The sequence below is a fragment of the Adiantum capillus-veneris genome, chromosome 5 (assembly GCF_014529385.1).
Source record: "Adiantum capillus-veneris isolate H3 chromosome 5, ASM1452938v2, whole genome shotgun sequence".
NCBI lineage: Eukaryota > Viridiplantae > Streptophyta > Polypodiopsida > Polypodiales > Pteridaceae > Adiantum > Adiantum capillus-veneris.
This window is the reverse complement of record NC_140935.1, coordinates 85426591-85450210: the sequence shown is the minus strand read 5'-3', so window position 1 is coordinate 85450210 and position 23620 is coordinate 85426591. Positions and strand designations below refer to the sequence as shown.

The 23620-nt window shown below is 41.0% G+C and overlaps 2 pseudogenes; one reads left to right on the top strand and one right to left on the bottom strand.

Moving 5' to 3' along the window:
- Window positions 1-1262: 1262 nt before the first annotated feature.
- On the bottom strand, window positions 1263-14285 carry LOC147457656 (uncharacterized; annotated as a pseudogene).
- Window positions 14286-14613: 328 nt separating this feature from the next.
- LOC147457655 (uncharacterized) lies at window positions 14614-17359 on the top strand (annotated as a pseudogene).
- Window positions 17360-23620: the final 6261 nt, after the last annotated feature.

Genomic DNA, 23620 nt, shown 5'->3' with positions numbered 1-23620 from the left:
AATCCTCGAGAACTAAGGTTCTCATCTCTGAATCTCACCTTCCAAACTCAGGGCATGGCATCCCCGCAACTCTTTTCGGACTTTGTTTCCAGAATCCTCTTCTCGCAGAACAACTCTGCTTTCTCAGACGCGAAGTCCTTCCTTGGGAATCTCAACTTCCAGATCCCCAACTCAAGAGTCTACCACTCTCGGATCCGTGAATCTACGTCTCAAACTCGGGTACGAAACCCTTGGGCTGATCTAGCTCTAGTTCCTCAGAGCGCTTTCTCCTGTAGAGGCTCATGCCATCCTCTACTCCTACTTCCTCATCAAGAGGAAGTACACCTGCAAACAGTACTTAGAGATCATAACATGAAAATCGTTACCTTCACAGTCTCGACGCTCGAAACGCAAGTCGTTCTCGAAAAGCAATTCCTCGGAAGAGATCTCTATATAGAAAATCCTCTCTTTCAATCCTACACACAAAAGAGGTGTGTTCTCGGGTTCCTTCTCGTAAATCAGCCGTATACGACGTTTATGGGCTGAAAATCTTGGATTTTTGGGCATTGTACCTCCTATAATCAACAACTTCATAACAAACATAACATAGTATCCACAATCTTTGGTATTTGACTGTTTTGGCATATATGCAAGAACCTAAAATCAACTTTGCACACATTTGTTAGAATCAACAACTAAAGAACCCGGCATACCTCCATAGTTTGAACATGACACTTCTCATGGTGCACAAGATCCTCCTTGAGATCAAGATCCATTGTGTATGTTGAAAAATGTTGCAACACCCTATCCAAATGAAATATAAGTTTTTATAGAGAAAAATGCCATATAGTTCACAAAGACAATATTTTTGAAATGTACCTCTTCATAGAGGACATATAGCGATCAATACTACGCATAGAGAGTCAATCAAAAAAAAAAGATTGCACTCTTGTCCGTACGTAGGCTAGAAACATGACATATATGATGATTAAAGAACTCGGCGAATGTCCAATGGTCTCTTAAACGAACGTAATTTCAACAAGCTTGAAGTCAAAAAGATCAATGCAAAAAAGATGTGCAAGCAAGCTGAACTTACTCATCATCAACTGGAAAGAAGATCCACATGAATGAGGAAAGATCAACTTGACTGAAGTAGTTGCTTATCGCTCTCTAAGATGGTAGAGTTTGCATAAAGAATAGCCATAGGCTATCTACAAACCAAGACTGATTCAAGTTCTCCTCTACTAAGGTATTTTTCAGCCACCTAAGATTTTGCATCTTTACTAAGTTTCTATCTCTTTATCTAATACAGCCACAATAATGTTAAGCTAAAAAAAGAGACACACTTACATCACAAATAGTATAATTTTACGGGAGGAGGCTTTCTTCATTGTGATTTCTTTAAATAAGTTTAGATTGTAGCTCACCTCAAGACTATATCTTGATGATAACAAACCATATATTTTATGTTTGAGCAACCTATGCAAGTAAAATGGCTAAGAAATTTTCTAACGCAAGGAATAAGATGAAAGCCACATTGTATTAATGAAAGAATACCTGGCAATGCTCTCACATGGAGAAGAAACATTTATGTGTCTTGGAGGGCTTGAAACCTTTCGAAGCTCAAATTAAAAACAAAATATATTTAAATATATAGTTCAATCAACAAGGATGCTTATGCTTTCGAATGTTTTACAATGAAAGAGCATTACCTTGCGGATCGCATCAATGGATCTTTCAAGCTTACTAATTTTGCATACCTTCGTTGGATCCTTGATAGAAATTGGTACCTCGTGTTGATAGAATGGCTATCAAAAGAGTTTATGAAAAGAACTACTAAATTGAAGCAATATGCTAGCACAAAGAGACTATGCGCAATTGTTAGACGTTTTTACCGGAGTGACTTCACGATCCATTCTATCATCCTTCCCTTCCTTCATATCCTCCTTCTTGACTTCTTGTTGGTCTGCATTTTTGTGCCCCTTATGGCTTCTAGCCTCGCGATACCACATGTATGCCCACAAACAATATTTAGGGATCATCATGCACATAGGATTCTAAAGAAAGTATAACGCCAAGATGTATACATGTTGGACGGGAGCGACTCACACACCCATGAAGTGCATGCAAACACTACCTAGATCAACATAATGTCAATCGAGGACACAGATGACACGATAGGCACACGGAGGAAATCTCTTTAGCTTGTCAGGCTGAGACCATCCTACACATACAACACTCTGGAAGGCCAACTAAACCACAATCAAGAACCTCGCTGCTCTCAACTACACCACCTAGCCACATACACACATACGGAAGGTAACTCACCTAATCATGCCAGATTTGTACGAAACTTAAGGAACACCATCCCCTCACTAGGATACACCTGTCCCTAAGCTTCTACACTCAAAACCCTCACTCTAAACCCATCTGCAGAAAACACGTAGGATGACAGAGCAAAATTTTTGAAAGTGCCCGAAACTGAAAATTATGAATACCAAAGCGTAGCTTATGTCGCCACGATTCTATAGACTACTAGCACGCAGAAAACAGAAATCGTTTGATACACTTACGGCCACAAATAGCTCGTAGATGTGTCAGCGTGTGCGCTTCGTCTCGCGTGGAATGCTTGGCGTGGTCGTGTAGCTCTCCTCGAACCTACAACAATGGTGCAGTCGGATCTCCAATGTGTTGAGCAAGCCGGGCGTAGCAAGAGGATAAAGTTCACGCTCACTCTCTTTCTCTCTCACATACAGTAGACGACAGCGTTAAAGTTTTGATTATGATAAAAGTCTTCTTTACAAAATGACCTAGGTACCTTATATACTAAGGCTACCTTAGGTTTAACCAAAAATGGGGTTGAAAGGGTCAAATGGCTTTGTATTTACAATCTGGAAGTGCCATTGCACCCCGGCTTCTGAAACTAGAATAACTACTCATTACAAATGACGTTTATAGCCATAATCCGCAGCATTTCATAACTCGCAAAAGATAAGACTTTGGTACAAAACTTGAGTTATGTTGTGTTGTTGACCCAGCGGTCAACATTCCCCCCTTCCGCGTTCATGTCGTCCCCGACATGACCTAATTGTCGATGGCGATGTAGTCTTTGCTGTCTTCATCTGGTGCACTGCTTGTAACTTTGTCGAACCACAACAAGAACTATGATCCATTAGAGCGGACATCTATCATCATAACCATTCATCTTTTGAGATCCTCTGATTACTTTTATGTCTGCTCTTCTTCATTGGGGACTTCTTTGATCCTGTGCAATCATGTTGTTAGTGTTGTCTGCAGCTTTGTCATTGTAGGCTATTCTTCGACTCGCCATTGAGGAGAAGTATGCTATGATCTGAAATTGGTGCTCCAATTCATTTGTCAATTGATTTGAGTAGCATTTCCTTATTGTTGATGTAGAAGGAATATGTACAAGAGGATGGTGATAGGTGTCTTTAGATTAGGGTCTAAAACCTGGATGACCAAAGGGAAAAAAACCCGGTGGGAAAAAAAATGCCTTTGGTATACGCTCTTATTGGAGTTGAGCAGTTGAACGTGAAGTACATGTTCATGAAAGGTGAGTGCTTGGGTGAAACAAGGAAAGAGTGCCTGATGCAAGTGCCAATTATGGGACACTCTATATGCATATGAGAAATTTGTCACCAAAAGCATGCAATGTGAAAGAAGGAGATGATGGGTGTTTCGAGGAATAAATGTAGCACATGTGACATCAAAAGATGTCTCAATAGCTTCCACCTTTCCAAGAAGGGTTGTTGATGTAGAAGTTTCTCCACTCGTATCTCACTGTGCTCAGTACGTGAGTGTCTTTTGGACCTTCTCCTTCACTTCACCAGACTTAAGTACTTAGACTTCGACTCTTTTGCTCACCTATACCAGCATGAGCGACACAACGTAAATATGCTCAACTCTTCCAGCTTGAGCAGTACCTAGAATAGCTAAGACGCTTAAACCACAGAGAATATTATTTGAAGCTTTGGGACTAACACCTCACTCATTTTGTGGCTTAGCTACTCGACTCTGACTTTTATGACTTGTCGGTTGCATGTTGACACCGCTTTGTGACAAGTTCTTCGGCTGTTGTAGTGGCTGCTGAGACATACTTCGTGAAGTTTCATCGTTTCCCTGTATCTTCTTCTCTTTGTAGTGCTCAGGCCTCCCGTCAGTCTTTTCTTCATGTGGATTATGGATTTTTTTATTTTTTTCTTAATAATAAACAAAGAAAATCTTAAAACAACTCAACAAAAGAAAAATCATTCAAATAGAAATCTAAATGCTATGTACACTATACACATGTCCCTATGGGCTCATATATGGATTTTGTCCCCATACTCCTCTGTAACACTACTATGAGGGCATATACTCTAAATTTCCTCAAAAAATTATCACAATAAAACGCAAAAATTCAATGCATCTCACAAAACATTGCCCTCTAATAGTCATAATGTTAGGTCCGCATTCAGAATGCCTCCCCCCTTCCTATTTGGAGTCATCCTTTACGACAGGGTATCGCAAAGGATATGTGTTGTGCTTGGGCAATTAAAAGTTGTGCCTATGCAGGCCTTGTAATGTAGCCCTATTATGCATACACAGTCAATGCATGGAAAAGATTATGTTGTGCAAGATGTGGGTATAAGCAATTTGCTTGTTGGCATTTGTTGGCGAGGCTTCCTATTCTAAACAATGTAATGGTCTTTGAAATTCCTGTATCGTTGCTTGATTGAAGCGACTTGCTCTCTTCTAAGTGTACTGTAATCGTAGGAAGAATTGTAAGAATTCAAGCGGCGATGCACTGACAGCAGTTTTGTTGTTCTTCTTTGGGACCCATTTTTTTGCGATTATTGGTTGTTTTGTCGTTGACGCTCATTTGGGAACCCATACTTGCCCGTGCTTCGTTTGTGTTTGAAGAGACTTCTTTGGGATCCACCTTTTTGTTGTGTGAGTTGACAGTGGTCTTTGCTTCAGCCCTTGTACGCTTGGTTGGGGACGGGATTTAGGCTTTGAAAGTTGATACTGTGGTTGTTTTGGAATCCAAATGAATTTTTGAATTTTTTGTGCTTGAATCAACTTCTTTGGAGCCCAAACCTGAGTTGTGAAAGCTTGCGACTTTGTGATATTCTTACCCGTTCGTGCATGCTTTCATTGTTTTTGTTTTGGTGTTGGATCTTGTGATTTGTCATTAGAGATCTTTGTCTTCTTGATCCATATTTGTTTTTGGCCGATCTGGCTTTTTGGTATCCAGATTTGTCGAGCTTTTTGGCTTTGACTTGTTGTCCTGTTCTTTTGACCTGTCATGGTTGTTGCTGAAGGGGTTGGTGATAATGATGGCCTGAGTTGATGATAGGGGATGTCGTAAGATTCATCACTATCGCTACTATCCTTAGCAAGGTTGACTTCTTGTAATTTCCCTTGATTTTTTGGCTGGTAGTGGAAAGTTACTGTCTGTTTGCTCGTGTGTGGTAGTTTCTTGGAGGACTTTTCTAGCCCATTGATTAGAGCATTGTTAGCTCGTTGCTCTGGTCATATTCCTCCTAGTTGAGTCTTTGCATCCTTATTAGGATCCATGTATGAGGATGCTTGTGGTGGTTGTGTCTTCACCGACTATGGAATCCACTTTTGATGCACTTTATTCGTGTAGCAATGACATTGATTCCCGGGTCGTTGATCTTCTTAAAGCTCGAAGTGCTCTACAAAGTCATAGAACTCGTCGTCTTCTTCATCTTTTGATTCTCCACATTTCTTTGTTTGCTCCCTATTTCGAGAGCTTGTTGATGTCTGGATCTCTTTGTTTTCCTGGATTACACTCACTGCAAAATAAGGAACGACATCATAGCCATTTTCATCACAAAACTTTGTTGTGGGAGCATCCTCCACGGCGCACACGTCCAGAGTAGCCAAGATGTGTTCCCATCCAAAAGGCTCTAACTCTTCTTCAGGAAATGGTTCTGGGATATAGTCCCTATCCTCTATAGCTCGCTCTAGGATACATTCCTCACGTTTCAAGCTACCACATTGTGAAGCTCCACACATCCACAGTTCTTTAGGCTTACCTAACCAAGCCGGAAGTTCTGATCCTGTTACTGTGGCGGAATCAAACTCCTCTACCGGTGTTCTCGTCACATCCCTATAGATATGGTCCCTCAAGTTTATCTTTGTTATGGTTTCCATATGTCTCAGGTATATATGGTCATAACCCCAATCTTGGACCATTTTCAATTGTCGCATGAATGGTCTTCCCAGAATGATGTCATAGTTGTTCTTCTTGCCAAATTCAACAACAGCAAAATTTTGTTCATATTCAAAATGCCACAAAAAGTAACAAGTACTTTTTCTAGCAGTCCTAGGGGCTTTTCCTTGTGTCCGTCTGCAAGTTGCAGGGTCATTCGTGTGGATATCAAGGCAGGTTTTCCCCATTTTTTCCAAACCTCTTTGGTTGCAATGGCCACACCAGCTCCACTGTCAAGGATTGCCATGGTTTTTACACCATTGAATTCCATAAGAAGGGTGGTGTTTCCATATTCTCCCTCGTAATACTCGCCTACCTTGTTTAATGGTACTGGCCTAGTATTTAGTTGAGGCATTTCAAGCTCTTTGATGCCTTCCTCGATTTGAATCATTAGGGTTTTTACACCAAATTTCTCTAGACATTTACCCACATTAGCCCACATGTTTGGTCTTATTCTGAGAAACTCGGCTAACATTATTGTACAGGTGATTGGGGTAGATAGAATATCTACTAGCCCCTTTGAATCGATGGCCTTGTTGGGAGACAGTCTCTTTGATGGGACTGCAACCACATCTCACTTGGTCTCGTACTCTCCCATGTAGGACGGTAGTGTTCATAGCGAATGGAGTTGACTATCCATAGATTGTACAAATCCTTTCTCGCCCCAATACGATTGCACATATAGATTCATTTGAGATCTAGTCTCAAATTCCTCTATTGGTGGTAGAAACACTCCTCGTTCATCACCAGTATTGTCTACTCGTCTTCTTAGGTCATCGGCTTCATTGGCCTCTCTGACTTGTTTCCAAAATTCGTCAAGACCATCTATCTCTTTACAATCCTCAGGTATAGCTTGGTGAAATCCCTCGGAAGAGTTATCCGTGGTATTCAATACTATCCTTGGTTCTAATGTTGGGTCTTTGAGGTTTGGTCTGTGCTTATGGTTAGAATCTGGCTCTTTTAGTTCCTGGTTTGGTGGGATTACTTGTGTAGGTATAACACGGATCACATCCTCAGGTTTTGCAACTGGTGGGTCTAGTAAAGCTTGGGCTGTTTGAATCATTTTCTGACATATTTCAAACCTTTGCTTTTCTAGTTCCGCATAGGGATATGTCATCCACCTGTGTTCTTGGGTTTGGTCATTTTTGAGCCTCACATCATAGGCTTTCAAGAGGGCATCTAATGTCTCATTAACCTTCTCTACCAACACAGATCCTCCTGAACTAGCACTTCTCGGTTTCTCATCCGTGGATGGTTCTTCTAGAGGTTTAACCATCTGTGTAAGAGAAGGTGCCTCCTTTTTCTCATGTTGTTTTATCTTCTCCTCAGCTTCGGTAAGCTTCTCAGCTAGGGATTTTTTCTCTCGTTCCCTGCGTACTTTCCTCCTAGTCTTTCTAGCTTTCCAACTATTTCATTTGCTCTTGGTTTTCTGACTAGGTGCGTCTGTCTATGGTCCATCATCTGTCTTTGGACCCATGTCACTTTCCGTGTTCTTTGTCTCTAGATTCCCATCAGCTTTCTTTTGAGCTTGTGCTCTCGTAACCACTTGCACTGGTACGACATTTTTATTTTCTGAGCTACTAGGTAGCTGAACAATCCCTAATACATTTGTCGTGATTTTCCTGATTTGGTTTGGGTTTTTCGGGCAATCGCGGATCAAGTGAGTGATGCCACACTCAATACAATAGGCATTTACTTCAATGATCTCCGTATGAGGACATTGTTTGACCAAGTGGTTGTCACAACTTTTGTGACAATCTGTCTCTGGTTGAGGAGATTCTTTTAGCATTTCCTCTTGGCTATAAGCAAGCTTTGACCTAGATAAGCCGTTATTTGCAATGAATCGCAATGTCCTTTCGTCCATTTCATACCTTCTTTCTTTCGACTGAAACCCAGGAGGTGGAGGTTGTACCGGCCTCACCACTCCATGTGTTTCTCTCACATTTTGTTGCTCCGAAGGGTAGTACTCACTTTGGTTGCTATATCACATTGTAGCTGGTACTGGCGTTGGTTTATTTGATGCTTCCAATGTATCTCATGTCTACCGGCATTCTAGCACCTGGCAGCGGAGGTTGTTGTCCTAAGACAAGCTGTGGCCTTAAAACTCCTACTGGTCCTGGCGCATTCCCCGTAATGTATCTAGGTGGAGTAGGTGCTTCTGGAACAGGTTGTACATACCTCTCCCTAGCATTTTCCATGCTATAATAGCACTCTTCCTCCGTATGGTTCGTCCATTTTCTCTCAATTTCACACCACTTCGGCTCTCCCGAATCAGACCTTACAAGAGGAATCAATCTCTTGACCAAGTCGTCAATAAGCTTTTCTTGATCAATAGGTGCCGTTGGCTTGGCAATGGACTCACTTATCTATGAAACACTATGCTGAGAGGATGTGTCATCTCCTTGACTCTTTAAGTCCTTTTCTTTGTATGCCTCATAGTTATCCACTAGATAAAGAGCTTCTTTGATCAACTCGTTTAGCGTCATCCTCCTTATCATATGCAGATCCTTCTGAAGGCCCGCGTGTCTCATTCCCTGGATAAAGATCAGCATCAGTCGTGCTTGCATAGGTAATTCCGCTCTCGGACAGAGCTTAACATATCTCTTGAGCCATAATGATGCTTTGCGTATTGATTCATCCTCTTTCTGTTTGAATCTATGGATTTGCGAGACCGTGTTGTGAGCAATGCCTTTTGGCAAGAATTCTTCAATAAACTCCTCAAACAGCTCATCTAGGATCTCAAAATCCCATTTTTCCACCGAGTCGAACCATGTAGCTGCATCATCTTCTAGAGTCAATCCAAATCCCGCAAATTGTGTCACAAAATCTGAAACTTCCTCTGCTCTAATCACTCTTTTAAAAGTCGTTACGTGATCTCTCGGATCTTTATCTCCGGAGTATTTTCTGTTTACCCATTTCTGGACTTGGGATGGTCTAACTCATCGATTGTCTACGAGTCTAACCAAAGACTCTCCCAATCCTTCTCTCGTTATCGCTCTTGAAGGGAATCCTGGTGGCTCTCTTCTTGGAATTCCTATAGGAATTCTCGTATTTGGTGGAGGCATTTGTGGTCCTTCATTGACCAAATATCCACCTCTTTCTAGTATAGTCTGTGGATTTGTGCTTTCCAGAACTCTATATTCTCGTCCATACTTGTCGACAACTATAGATCTCCATTGACAGTCGACTTCGTATGTGTAGACATATAAGAGCTTGTAATCCGTTATCTCTTCTAGGTATGGATCTGAGCACCTATAAAGATTGACCTCATTGTCGTCAATGTATCTATATAGTACTTCACTCTCATGACCAATCATCCAAACTCTCTCAACAAGATGGATCTTTATCAATTGCAAGTTTGGAAGATCCATTGTGGGAGAATATTCCTCTATCGTAGGGATCTCCAAGCTTGTGTAAGCTGCATTTGAATTTAGGGTAGACATGATTTATGGGCTTAAGAGATTTTGCTTGGTTCAAGTAGACTTAGTCCACTGTGTTCAAGTTCTTTGGTTAGGGAAAAGTCGAAACTATGTCCAAAACCGCAACCGTTTCGTCACAATTCTCGCAAATTGTCGCTTTTAGACACCCCTAATTTGCGGATGAATTTTGAGGCCTCAAACGATGTTTTTTTCAAAGTTGCACTAAATGATGGATGCATTTAGTTCAAGTTTTGCTCTAAGATCTGTAGAGCCGCTCTAAGGCTGCGTTTTGATATAAAAACTTTTCCGATCCGATACCGTTTGTGAAAGTTATGGCCAAAACAGTGAAATGCAGTTTAGAATGGTCAAAATGAGTCCAAATTCAATTTTAAAAGAAGATTTGGGATCTCTGTGACACTGTGAACACTCCTTATGGTCAAAAGTACAGTTGGACCCTAAAAATGGCCTTGAGACATCCTACGCGTAGGATGTCTATATGCTCAGAATTTAACAAAATTTGGTCCAAAGACTCCCCTTAAGTCCAGCAACACAATGGTATGCTCAGAATTTCATTTGGACCTAAAAATGGCCTTGAGACATCCTACACGTAGGATGTCTTTTTGCTCAGAATGACTTGAAATTTTCACCCTAGCTTCTCCTTAAGGTGCTGATCACTGTGGTATGCTCAGAGGTTGATTTGGAGTGCTAAATCATGGTGAAGACATCCTACGCGTAGGATGTCTTTTTGCCCTGTTTGACCCCAGACTTGACCCACAGCTTCCCCTTGATGTCAGTAACCCAGTGGTATGCTTAGATTTTGGTTTGGATTTCAAAAGTCCCAAATTTTAGTTGTTCTTGCCTTTTTCAGTCAAAAATGCTAAAGTCTGTTCAATCTTCCTTTTACTGACCCAAATGAGATGAAATTTATCACATGCACTCAAAACATCATGTATAACATGCACATGAAGTCACCCTATGGTTTGGTCTCAAAAATTATGCCTTGGGCACAATTTGGGTAGGATGTCTGGCAATTCTCGTCTTTTGGCCTTGATCTGTCAAAATTTGGTCAAATTTCCACTTTCCAGGTGAAAATAGGGTAAAACCTACCTTCTAAACACACTGGTAACCTCAGATTTTCAAAAAAATGCTCAGATCACCCTGTAGACATCCTACGCATAGAATGTCTACTGCTTATTTTTTCAAACTGAAGTGTCCCTGATGCTTCCTTATGCTCTCAGCAAGTGCAAGTATGCTTCACAATTGCAAAAACATGCAAAAATCGCTCAATTTAAGCCTTTTCTGAAATTTTACATTTTCTGACTTCGCCTTTTGGCTTTTGGTCAACAAAAATAGGGAAAAACACCCAAGTTAATATGTTACTAGGGTAAAACCTACCCTCTGAACCCACTGGTGCAGTCAGAATTTTCAAATTTGGTCTCCAGAACCCCCTTGAGACATCCTACGCGTAGGATGTCTATGTTTACAGAATTGCAGGTTTTCTTCACAGAACCCTTGCAAATGCTCTTTTATATGCACAACATCAGTCAGTCATACAAAAAATATCCACAAAAGCTTGTTTAATGCATTTTTACCCTCAAAAGCATACTTTTCTGTGATTTCAAATGCAATCAAGCACTTAAGCAAATAATTCAGTGTTGAATACCTCTAGATCAGAATCGGATCACTTACCTAAAGCTACTCCTACAAATCATATGGGGTTTTGCATCTATGAGTAGAAAAACGCTTCACTGCCACACACGGACTAGTAAACGCTTTTATCGCCTCACAAATCACTCGACCACCAACAACTACTCTAATCCACAGATCCTAACTAAACCTATCTAGTCCCAGACCCTCGGCAAGACACACGCTTCCTGGCTATCCACTTGATCGCGGAATATCCTCTTCCGGATCCACTTAAGAAAAACGCTTTCTTTAGCCGAAACTAAATCAAGCAACCATCACACGAGTGTTAGTAGGAAACCTACTTAGGTCCTTGTGTCCCCGGCAGCGGCGCCAATGTTGGACGGGAGCAACTCACACACCCATGAAGTGCATGCAAACACTACGTAGATCAACATAATGTCAATCGAGGACACAGATGACACGATAGGCACACAAAGGAAATCTCTTTAGCTTGTCAGGATGACCATCCTACACATACAACACTCTGGAAGGCCAACTAAACCACAATCAAGAACCTCGCTGCTCTCAACTACACCACCTAGCCACATATACACATACGGAAGGTAACTCACCTAATCATGCCAGATTCGTACGAAACTTAAGGAACACCATCCCCTCGCTAGGATACACCTGTCCCTAAGCTTCTACACTCAAAACCCTCACTCTAAACCCATCTGCAGAAAACGCGTAGGATGATAGAGCAGAATTTTGAAAGTGCCCGAAACTGAAATTTATGAATACCAATGCGTAGCTTATGTCGCCACGATTCTATAGATTACTAGCACGCAGAAAACAAACATCGTTTGATACACTTACGACCACAAATAGCTCGTAGATGCGTCGGCGTGTGCGCTTCGTCTCGTGTGGAATGCTTAGCGTTGTCGTGTAGCTCTCCTCGAGCCTACAGCAATGGTGCAGTCGGATCTCCAATGTGTTGAGCGAGCCGGGCGTAGCAAGAGGATAAAGCTCACTCTCTTTCTCTCTCACACACAATAGACGGCAGCGCTAAAGTTTTGATTATGATAAAAGTCTTTTTTACAAAATGACCTAGGTACCTTATATACTAAGGCTACCTTAGGTTTAACCAAAAATGGGGTTGAAAGGGTCAAATGGCTTTGTATTTACAATCTGGAAGTGCCATTGCACCCCGGCTTCTGAAACTAGAATAACTACTCATTACAAATGACGTTTATAGCCATAATCCGCAGCATTTCATAACTCACAAAAGATAAGACTTTGGTACGAAACTTGAGTTATGTTGTGTTGTTGACCCAACGGTCAACAATACCCAAGCGGCATATCCTTTCGTAATTTTTGCTTCCATTTGTTTGATACAGTCCGGCACACGACTCTCCCACTCCTTTATTTCAGCATCCACATACTTTTGCAACCACTCCTCAAAGTCCATCTTCCCATTCAAGGAGCTAAAAAGCCATCTCTTTTGAGCACCCTTGTGTAGATGGTTGAGGTGCTTTCTACGTGCTAGCTTGATTTTGGTCTCAATGTAGTCAAATCTTGTAGCCGATTGTCTATGGGACCGTGAACCCAAAGTTAGCGAAGGCATTTGGCTATTCTTCGGTCTTCTACACTTCCTACGAGGAATGTCAATAACAATACTATGACGCTCTTTTAGGTGATGCATAAGGCCGGAGTGCTTCTCCCATGGTTTATTCCATTGTGGGCAACTTTCATCAACCCGACAGTAACGCTGAAGGGCACCGTCCCTCTCCCTTATGACCTTGACATAATAATGTGAGTTTACCCAATGATTTTCAAAAGATAATATAGATAATTTTATATACATCATTTTTTTATGAAAAATGAAGCTTATGACAAAGACCATGACTTAAGATGCTATGACATTCACTTTTCCAAATTGCTTGCCACCTAACGTCCTACCACAAGCGGACGAAATGATAACTAAATGACCATTTGAATGCACTTTGCCAAGTTCCATTTGGTACATACTGTTGATGGTGCTTTGGATGACTCCCCATCCTCTCCTCCTTGTCCACTTGCCTCTTTTTTGCAATATAGAACAAGAACACCCTCCTCCTCCCTCGAGACGGAGTTATTATAATGTGACTAAATATTACGGTCAAGCATTTTGCTATGGCAAACAAGAACATATTGAATTCTCGAAAGCACATATGAGAAATACCTTAGAGTTGCCTAAACCCTTTCCATCCTCTCCTCCCTCACTTCGGACTTTGACTCCACAATAGCATCACATACCATCTCCTGTCTCCTGATGCCTTTCAATCTCCGCAAATCCCCAAGAGCGTCACAAATGACCTCTCGCCTCCGGACCCCTTTCAATCTTGGTATTGCTTTTATTGCTTTGTTCACTTCTTTTGTGCACTTGTAAAGTCGGGTCTGGTGGTAAATTCTGGCTGCATCCAGTAAACTGTGGCATGTTGGTCAATTTGGGTTGCACTCAGTAAATTTGGGCAAAGCCTCAGGAAATGTTTCTTGAGCGCAATGCATTAGCGCGCGCGCGCACACACACACACACACACACACACACACACACACAGAGAACAAAATACCTCCTTTAAATTACTCCAATGTAAGTGGATGCAGGCCACCCAATCATGGCACCACCCAATTCTTCTTGCCGCGTGAGAATCACAGTTTCAACTCACATGGGTTGCTTTCAGGCTTTGTCAACATGTTCTCCGCAATATGTTCTCCGTGATTCGTGAAAGGCCTACACAGGTCCGATTCTGCCCCTACTTTCCTTTCCCCTTTTGTGTGACCTGCAACACCAACGACCTCTTTTTGGCATTACAGCTCTTGCGCACTTTCGGACCCCCAACTTTTTTAACAATTGAAGTGATCAACGGCCCACAATTTTTGGCCCGTTGATCCCATCCTGAGAAGGCCTGTGTGAGATAGTGAGGAGGGAAGTAGGGGTGGAACCGGGCGTGTGTAGGCCTTTCACGAATTGCAGAGAACATGTTGGCAAAGCTTGAAAGCAACCCATGTGATCTGAAACTGTGATTCTCGCACGACAAGAAGAATTGGGTGCTGTCGTGATTGGGTGGCCTGCATCCACCTACATTGAGGTGATTGAAAGGAGGTATTTTGTTCTCTCTCTCTCTCTCTCTCTCTCTCTCTCTCTCTCTCTCTCTCTCTCTCTCTCTCTCTCTCTCTCTCTCTCTCTGCATTCTCAAGCCATTTCCTGAGGCTTTGCCCAAATTTACTGAGTGCATGCCGGATTTACCAGCAGACCAAGTTTACAGGTGGACAAAAGAAGTGAACAAAACAATGAAAGCAATGCCGAGAATGAAAGGGGTTCGGAGGCGAGAGGTCGTTCGTGACGCTCCTGGGGATTTGAGGAGATTGAAAGGCGTCAAGAGACGGGAGATGGAATGCGACGCTCTTGTGGAGTCAAAGTACGAAGTGAGGGAGGAGGAGGATGGAAAGGGTTTTGGCAACTCAAAGGTATTTCTCATATGCGCTTTTTGAGCATTCAATGTGTTCTTATTTTCCATAGCAAAATGCTCGACCATAATGTTTACTCATATTATAATAACTCTGTCTCGAGGGAGGGGGAGGGTGTTCTTGTTCCATATTGCAAAGAAGAGGCAAGTGGACAAGGAGGAGAGGATGGGGAGTCATCCAAAGCACCATCAACGGTATGTACCAAATGGAACTTGGCAAAGTGCATTTTGAATGGTCGTTTAGTTATTTCATTTCGTTAGCTTGTGATTGGACATTGTGTCGAAAGAAATTCCGCAAAGTGAATGCCATAACATCTTAAGTCATGGTCTTTGTCATAAGCTTTTTTTTCCTAGAAAAATGATGTATGTAAAATTGTCTAAGTTATTTCTTGAAAATCATTGGGTGGGCTCATAGTATTATGTCGAGGTCATAAAGGAGAGGAACGGTGCCCTTTGGCATTACTGTCGGACTGATGAAAGTTTCCCACAATGGAATAAACAATGGTAAAAGCGCTCCGACCTTATGCATCACCTAAAAGAGAGTCATGGCATTGTTATTGACATTCCTTGTAGGAAGCGCGGAAGACCGAAAAATAGTCAAAAGTGTCCGCTAATTTTGGGTTCACGGTTCCATAGGCAATCGGCAACAGGATTTGCTTGCATTGAGACCCGAATCAAGCTAGCACGTAGAAAGCACCTCAAGAATCTACACAAGGGTGCTCAAAAGAGATGGATTTTTAACTCCTTGAATGGGAAGATGGACTTTGAAGAGTGGTTGAAAATGTATGTGGATGATGAAATGGAGTGGGAGAGTCGTATGTCATACCATGGAAGCAAAAATTACAAAAGATATGCCACTTGGGTATGCGTATTGGCGTTATGCTTTCTTTTGAATTCTATGTGCATGATGGTCCATAATATTTTTTGTGGGCATACATGTGGCATCACCAAGCTAGAAGCCACAAGGGGCACAAACATGCGGACCAACAAGAGGTCAAGGGTGGAGGATATGGAGGAAGGGATGGATGATAGAATGGATCGTGAAGTGACTCCGGTAAAAATATTTAACAATTGTGCAAAGTATTTTTGTACTAGGATATTGCTACAATTTAGTATTTCTTTTCATAAATTCTTTTGATAGCCATTCTATCAACACAAGGCACCAGTTTCTATCGAGGATCCAACAAAGGTACGCAAAATCAATAAGCTTGAAAGATCCATTGATGAGATGCGCAAGGTAATGCTCTTTCATTGTAAAACATTAGGAAGCATAAGCATCCTTGTTGATTGAACTATATATTTAAACATATTTTTTTTTTAGTTTGAGCTTTGAAAGGTTTCAAGCCCTCCAAGACACATAAATGTTTCCTCTTCATGTGAGAGCATTGACAGGTATTCTTTCATTAATACAATGTGGCTTTCATCTTATTCCTTGCATTAGCAAATTTCTTAGCCATTTTACTTGCATAGGTTGCTCAAACATAAAATATATGGTTTGCTATCATCAAGATATAGCCTTGAGGTGAGCTACAATCTAAACTTCCCTAAAGAAATCACAACGAAGAAAGCCTCCTCCCTCCCGTAAAATTATACTATTTGTGATGTAAGTGTGTGTCTCTTTTTTAGCTTAACATTATTGTGGATGTATTAGATAAAGGTATTAAAGGTGCAAAATTTTAGGTGGCTGGAAAATATCTTAGTACAGGAGAACTTGAATCAGGCTTGGTTTGTAGATAGCCTATGGATATTCTTTCTGCAAACTCTACCATCTCAGAGAGCGATACGCAACTACTTCGGCCAAGTTGATCTTTCCTCCTTCATGTGGAACTTCTTTCCAGTTGATGATGAGTAAGTTCAAGCTTGCTTGCACATCTTTTTTTCATTGACCTTTTTGGCTTCAAGCTTGTTGAAACTACGTTCATTTAAGAGACCATTGAACATTTGCCGTGTTCTTTAATCATGGTACATGTCACGTTTCTAGCCTCTACCTATGGACAAGAGTGCAATCATTTTCTTTGATTGACTCTCTATGCGTAGTATTGATCACTATATATCCTCTACGAAGAGGTACATTTTGAAAATATTATTTTTGTGGACTATGGCATTTTTCTCTATAAATACTTATGTTTCATTTGGATAGGGTGTTGCAACGTTTTTCAACATTACAATGGATCTTGATCTCAAGGAGGATCTTGTGCACCCTGAGAAGTGTCATGTTCAAACTATGGAGGTATGTCGGGTTCTTTAGTTGTTGATTCTAACAAATGTGTTCGAAGTTGATTTTGTGTTTCCATAGATGCCAAGACAGTCAAATACCAAAGATTGTGGATACTATGTCATACTTGTTATGAAGTTGTTGATTACAAGAGGTGCAATACCCAACAATCCAAGAAAGTGGGTGAGTATACCACTCTGCGGCTTCGTCTGTTATGTGGTGAATCAAATCTCGTTGTAGGTGTCCTAATACTATGATTACTTCATAAATTGTGTAGTTGACATCAAAATGGTTCACCCATGCAGAGGTAGAAGCACTCAAGATGGACCTTGCTGATTGGGCAAAAGGTTCCGCATTGCAATTACATGTGTAGAATTGTGTCTTAGGTACTTGGATAATATTTTGGCATGACAATTCGTATTTATATTCATTTTTGTGGGCTTTGCCTTTTATGAAGATGTACAAAGATTGATATGTACGCTTGATGGTTGGCTTCAATTAATGACACGTGAGATTATGGTTCATACTTGTGCTCCCCATATAGTTTATGGTCTACGGTTTGGTTTTATGGTTATTGTCAAGGCTTCGAAAGTAGTCTATGGTCTATGGTTGATGGGTTGCTTCAATTTGTGCGACATGAGGCTATGGTTCATGGTAAATGGCATGTGTGCTTTGTGTAGACTTTATGGTTATTATCATGGCTCCAAAAGCGGTTTACGGTTTATGATTGATAATTTGTTTCAATTTGTGGGACGTGACTTTATGGTACTTGTGCTTTTCATCTGATTTATGGTCTACGGTTTGGTTTTATGGTTATCGTGATGGCTCCAAAAGTGGTATATATTTTATGGTTGATGGTTTGCTTCTATCGTTTATGGTTCATGGTCTATGGTCTTTATTGGTTGACGGTTTTCTTCTATCATTTTGGACATGAGTTTATGGTTCATGGTTATGGTACGTGTGTTTTGCGTAGAGTTTTTGGTTATCGCCATGGCTCCAAAAGTGGTCGACGGTGAATGGCTGATAGTTTGCGTAGATTTTATGGTTGATGACTTGCATAACATTTATGGTCTTTGGTCTATGGTCTGAAATAGGTGTACACGGTCCGAAAGAGGTACTACTCTTGCTCAATAGAGATCTAGTAAATTCGGGCTGCAAGAATAGTAAATTCGGGTTGTGGTTTGCATATCGTGATATCTAAGCTCTCTGCAATTTTGGTAAATTTGGGCTGTGGGGATGGTCAATTCGAGCTATTCAATTTTTGATCCAAGAAATTTCTGTCAATTGAAGCTACATCAATATAACTCCCAAACATTGGTTCCAAATCACGAGATTTAGAAAACATTAATCAAAACTATTTTACGTAACATTGTAATGAATCAAGGCATACATTAGTGTTGACACAAAATATTATATCAAAAGCCACGTTCTCTTGACATCAAGACTTCATGATACATAGAGACCTGAAACTTTACCAGAATCAATGCAATCTTAAGTAGAGGCCTGAACTATGTCAAGCTTGGCGCTTTACAAAAAATCAAGTTGGAGAGGTGGATTTTGAGTACACAACAATAAAATTCTCATTTTGTGAGGCTTGCACTTACCAATTGCTTCCATCAATGTTGGTTAGAGTAAAAGTGCGTTGATCATCAAGCTCTCTTCTCCATGCTCACAGCAAGAAACCTTGGCTATCCAATTCGTTGCAAACTAAAAATTGTCGTCCCAAGATATTCTCTCCATTCTTATCTGTGCAGTGACGACCCACTAAGGGAAGCATAGCAATTGTGGTTGTAGGATCTATTAATAGGGTTTTTGTGCAACAATGAGGACAAAAAATTTGACTGCTCAGTAAAACGAACACGATGACGACCTCATTGATGGTTTCTTCTAAGGGTTCCAGTTTTCCAAGAGGGTTTAGGAGGTTGAGCGTAGGATTCTACACCCACCTTTGGCTTGCCATGGCCAAGGCAGGTTTGAGTGACATGCACTTGTACTTGACACATGCTTCCTTGAGCTGGTAGGTGAATCTCCTTGGGACTAACCAGTGCTCCTAGGGAGTCTCTAGCAAGCTTTACTTGGTGTTGAAGAATTTCTAGCTCTCTAGAACTTTTATTTGGGAGGTCTAGTTCCAGGGAATGAAGAAGATCCTTGATATCCTTGAGATAAATGGCTATATCCTCTACCTGAGTGGATCTCTCAAGATCTTCGTGTTCCTCCAACACCACATGGGCCTTGTTCAACACAGGTAGAATGGTATTTAAATGTGCAAAATGTTGAGTGACTATCAATCTAATATCATAAAGGTGCTTGCACTCTGAGGACCAATCAGGACAATCCCAATAGTTAGCTTGCAAGGACACATGATACCAATGACCGGGTGTACTTGAGCTTTTAATTTTGAATTGCAATGCCATCTAATTCATGACTTGGAGGGAGCTAGGGTCAAAAACATGTCGTTGTAGAATTCTCTCTCCCTCTTGCAACTTCCTGGTATGCTTCGCCGATGACCCTAGTAGTCCAAATCGACCAAAATCCACTACAAACATTGACCAGAAGCATGAATTAGATAATATTGCATGTATGAGTAGGGGAAGCACGTTAGGAAGAGAATAAGCAAGAGCTAGGGTACACCTATCGCTTGCTTTTTCTTGAAAAAATTTAATAAGGTTCCACCCATACGTTCTCCACTTTTTGAATCACCCATAAGTGCATGAATCAAGTCAACAATTGAATGATTGAATGAGTCTCCAACAAGGTGTACTTGATGTATTGCCATAATCTTTCTATCAATTTTGTTGTGTCCACATTACCACGTGGTAATAGACCCCCAAACATTGCCCATCATGTTCTCTACATACAATACTTGCCGCACAATCCATTGCTCACATAACGCTTCACCTGGGCATGATCACAGTACTAAACATGCTGATAGAGGCCATCAAACTCCATCTCACTAGGGCATTGCATGACATTAGACATTTCCAAATAGATATCTCCTATGACCTCTTTTGACACCTTCATAGTGGAAGAGAAGATCACAACATATCATCAATGATCAACAGTATGATGAAGAAAGCTTACAAATTTATCAGGATTTGCCAAGGGAACTTAGGACTGACCCTACATATTTCCCATGCCCAAGAAGGTACAGCTGGGATGACTTTGCAAAAGTACATGCCAGGTTTTCACTAGCTCTCAACTACCCAAAACTGCCAAGTCTAGAGCACTTCATTGTGCTCACTGAGGAGTGGATGACACAAGTATGCTCAGAGCAGTGAGAAAAGTAGTCAGGGGTCCCATAATTCACATTAAGAATGTTTAGGAAATTCCTACATTTGATATGGACTTTTCTCACGCAATTCAAAGAATTAGCACTGGTGGATCGCAGTTCATGGTGCTCTCATTGTCTATTCACTTTGTGGATTAGAGCTTACTTAGATTGCTTGTGGGTTTGAGCGTTTGCATTCTTGCATTGATTGCCTACTTGTTTAAGCATGAGTGCTAAATTACTCATTGATTAAGGATAGGATTGAGCTTACCATTGCTTGTGGGTTTGATAGATAGAAAATAGTGATTAGTTTGCTTACCCATTGGTCTTGATATGCTTGTGTGAGTAGAATAACTAGCATTGTCTTTCCTTATGGGTTACATGAACGTAGTTGAATGCATGGAATGTGTCTTTGCTTTTAGGGTTAATGCATGAGTGGTAGAGAAAGTTATAGGAGTGGATTGAGCCTTGGTTGTAAGTTTATTTCTTAGTTAATAAGATTGAAGGTAAATGGAATGAGATGAAGTGTGTGTGTGTGTTACAAAGCATTGCCTTCTTGTGTGATAGGTGCTCGATGTTATCTTGATTGAGTGATAAGTAGTGATTGAGTCTTGAGTAGGTGGTCAAAGGTAATAGTTTGCTTATGTGCTCTCTTGTAAGGGATAAGTTTCCATGCACTAGCCAGGTCAAGGTTCTTTCAGTGTGACCAAGATAGCAATATTTCTATGGGCACAACCATTGTGTAGTCTTTGCTACCCATTTCTATTTCAATAGGGAATTGTGGTTCTCTAGTAGGACTCTTTGCCACTCCACCAACACTTAAGTAACTTAGACTTTGACTCTTATGCTCATCGCATTCATCATGAGCAACACACATATTAGCTCAACTCTCTAGCTTGAGCATAGTTGCATACCAAATTAAGAAAAATAAATAAACTTTAAGCACATGCAAACTATATACACAACGACTTGAAACATTGGTATTGATGCCATGCTCATTTGATGGCTTGGTTGCCCGACTCTCGTTGACTCTTGTGCCCACCAACACATTTTAATTGGCAGAAACTTTGACTTTCTTTGAGTGTGTCTCGGAGTACAAAAATACGAATTTATTGTATCTAGAGCAGGATATCTCCTTTGGTAGAGCTATTGACTTTAAAATCCCTCACAATTCGCATCATGATGGCATGTTCGCGCTTGTCAAAGTAGACACTTAAGATAAATTTGATGCTTATGGAAAACACAAAATTGAGCATATCTCATGATTTAGAGCGGCCATGGCTTCTAACGCTTGGTGCTAAGCAGGATTGGGGCACGGGCTTGATCACCATCCCCGACCAAGAGAAAGGAAGGACCATTGTCTACAACATGAAGACACACGAGAGACGTACACTGCCCCTATTGGAGATGCAAGATACAGATTTGACAGAAATTACGTCATACAATAGTGATGCTTCGTCTACATCATCAAAAGAAATTGTAGAGAAAGGCTTGATGCAATTATGTCCTAATCTTTTTGGGATAAGTGTCGAAAAGGAAGCATTGATGCATGAGGTGAAGGTCAAGGAGAAGAAGAATAATACAAAAGCAATTGTAGAGCCTGCCAAAGTGAACGCAAGGAGCATGCTAGGAGAGGACTTGACAGAGAAATAAAAGAAGGAGTATGAAGACATGTTCATGGAGTTTCCAAAGCTATTTGCCACTTAATATACAGAATTTCAAGGAGGTAAAGGGATCGAGCATAGAATCAATCTAAAAGAAGGTGCCAAGCCAAAGGTTCAAAAGCTTAGGAGGTTGGGGGTCATTCATGAGAGGGCACTTCGTGAAGAGATGACGAAGCTTTTGGAAGCAGAATTCATCTTTCAAGTGGAGGAGTCCGAATGGGTCTCTCCAGTTGTTATTGTGCCCAAGAAATGTGTTGATTTCAAACCTTTAAATGTCGCCACAGAAAGAAATCATTATCCACTACCCTTCCTGGATGAAATCCTCAATCAAGTTGCAGGTCATGAGTGCTACTCAATCATGGATGAATTTTCTGGCTACTTTTAGATCTTGATAGTGATTGAAGATTGATTGAAGACGACCTTCATTACTCCTTGGGGTTGTTTTGCCTACAAAAGAATGCCTTTTGGGTTGGTTAATGCATATGCTACCTTCCAAGGATGGATGAATAGAGTGTTTGGTCCCTACTTGGGTAAGTTCATTCGAGTTTTCATGGATGACATTGGATGTTATAGCTCCAAGGTCACACATTTGGAGAAGCTTTGGTTGAGTTTTGAAAGCAATGTAAGTTTGCTCATGCCAAAGTCCATTTGCTAGGACATGTGGTTTCCCAAAATGGAATAGAAGACGACCCAAAGAAAGTTAAGGCTTTGTTGCTTATGGATCCGCCCAGCAACACAAAGGATTTGGCATCATTTGTGAATAAGCTCAGGTACTTGTCACGTTTTTTTTTAATGCTATGTCAGTATGTGTATCCTCTCCAGAAATTGAGTCAAAGAGTTCAAGGGTTTGAGTGGAATGAAGACATGCAACAGGTTTTTGATGGTATCAAGGAGTTATTGTGTGCTTTACCAACAGTGAGTCCTCCTGACTTGCACTCGAGTTTCTATGTATCTATTAGTGTGGGGTCAGTAGCTTTTGGGTCGGTGCTCTTACAAAAGCAGGGAAGGAACTTCAAGCTAGTCTATTTTGAGAGCAAGATGAAGAATGTAAGCGAGTTCTCCTACACAGAAATAGAACATATTTGCCTTGGTTCTTGCTTGTCGCAGGTTCAAAACCTATTTGTTGCCCCAAAAGTTCTATGTGCTCACCACATTAAACCTGTTGCTGAATGTAGTAACACATTTGAAGCCTAGCAAGCGCATCTTGAAGTGGACTTTGGAGCTTCAAGAGTATGAGTTTGAGTTTAAAGTGGATCAATCTGTTAAAGCTCACCTGGTGAAGATAGTGGTACACAAGGGAGGGGAGCTTCCATCTTACCCAAGGGTTGACAAGGATGATCATGAAGAAGAAGTAGATATTATGGATGCATATACAATGATGTTTGATTCTGCATACAGGAAAGTTCTTCAAAAGGCAAGTGGTGGGGTAGTCATTAGAACCCAAAAGGCAATGTAATCTTTTCTAGAGCTTACGATCTTGATGAAGTTGAAAGTAACAATGAGGCCGAGTATCTCACGCTTTTCCTTGGGTTGAAGCAGTGTGTTGAGTTTGGATTGAATCGGTTGCTTGGTTTATGGAATGTTAAGGAAGACAATTTGAAGAAGTGGTTCTATAGCATCAAGAAGCTTTTGCATGAGTTTGAGAAGATACAATTTAAGCATGTTCCTTGTGAGCAGAATAAAGAAGCTGATGAGTTGGCTA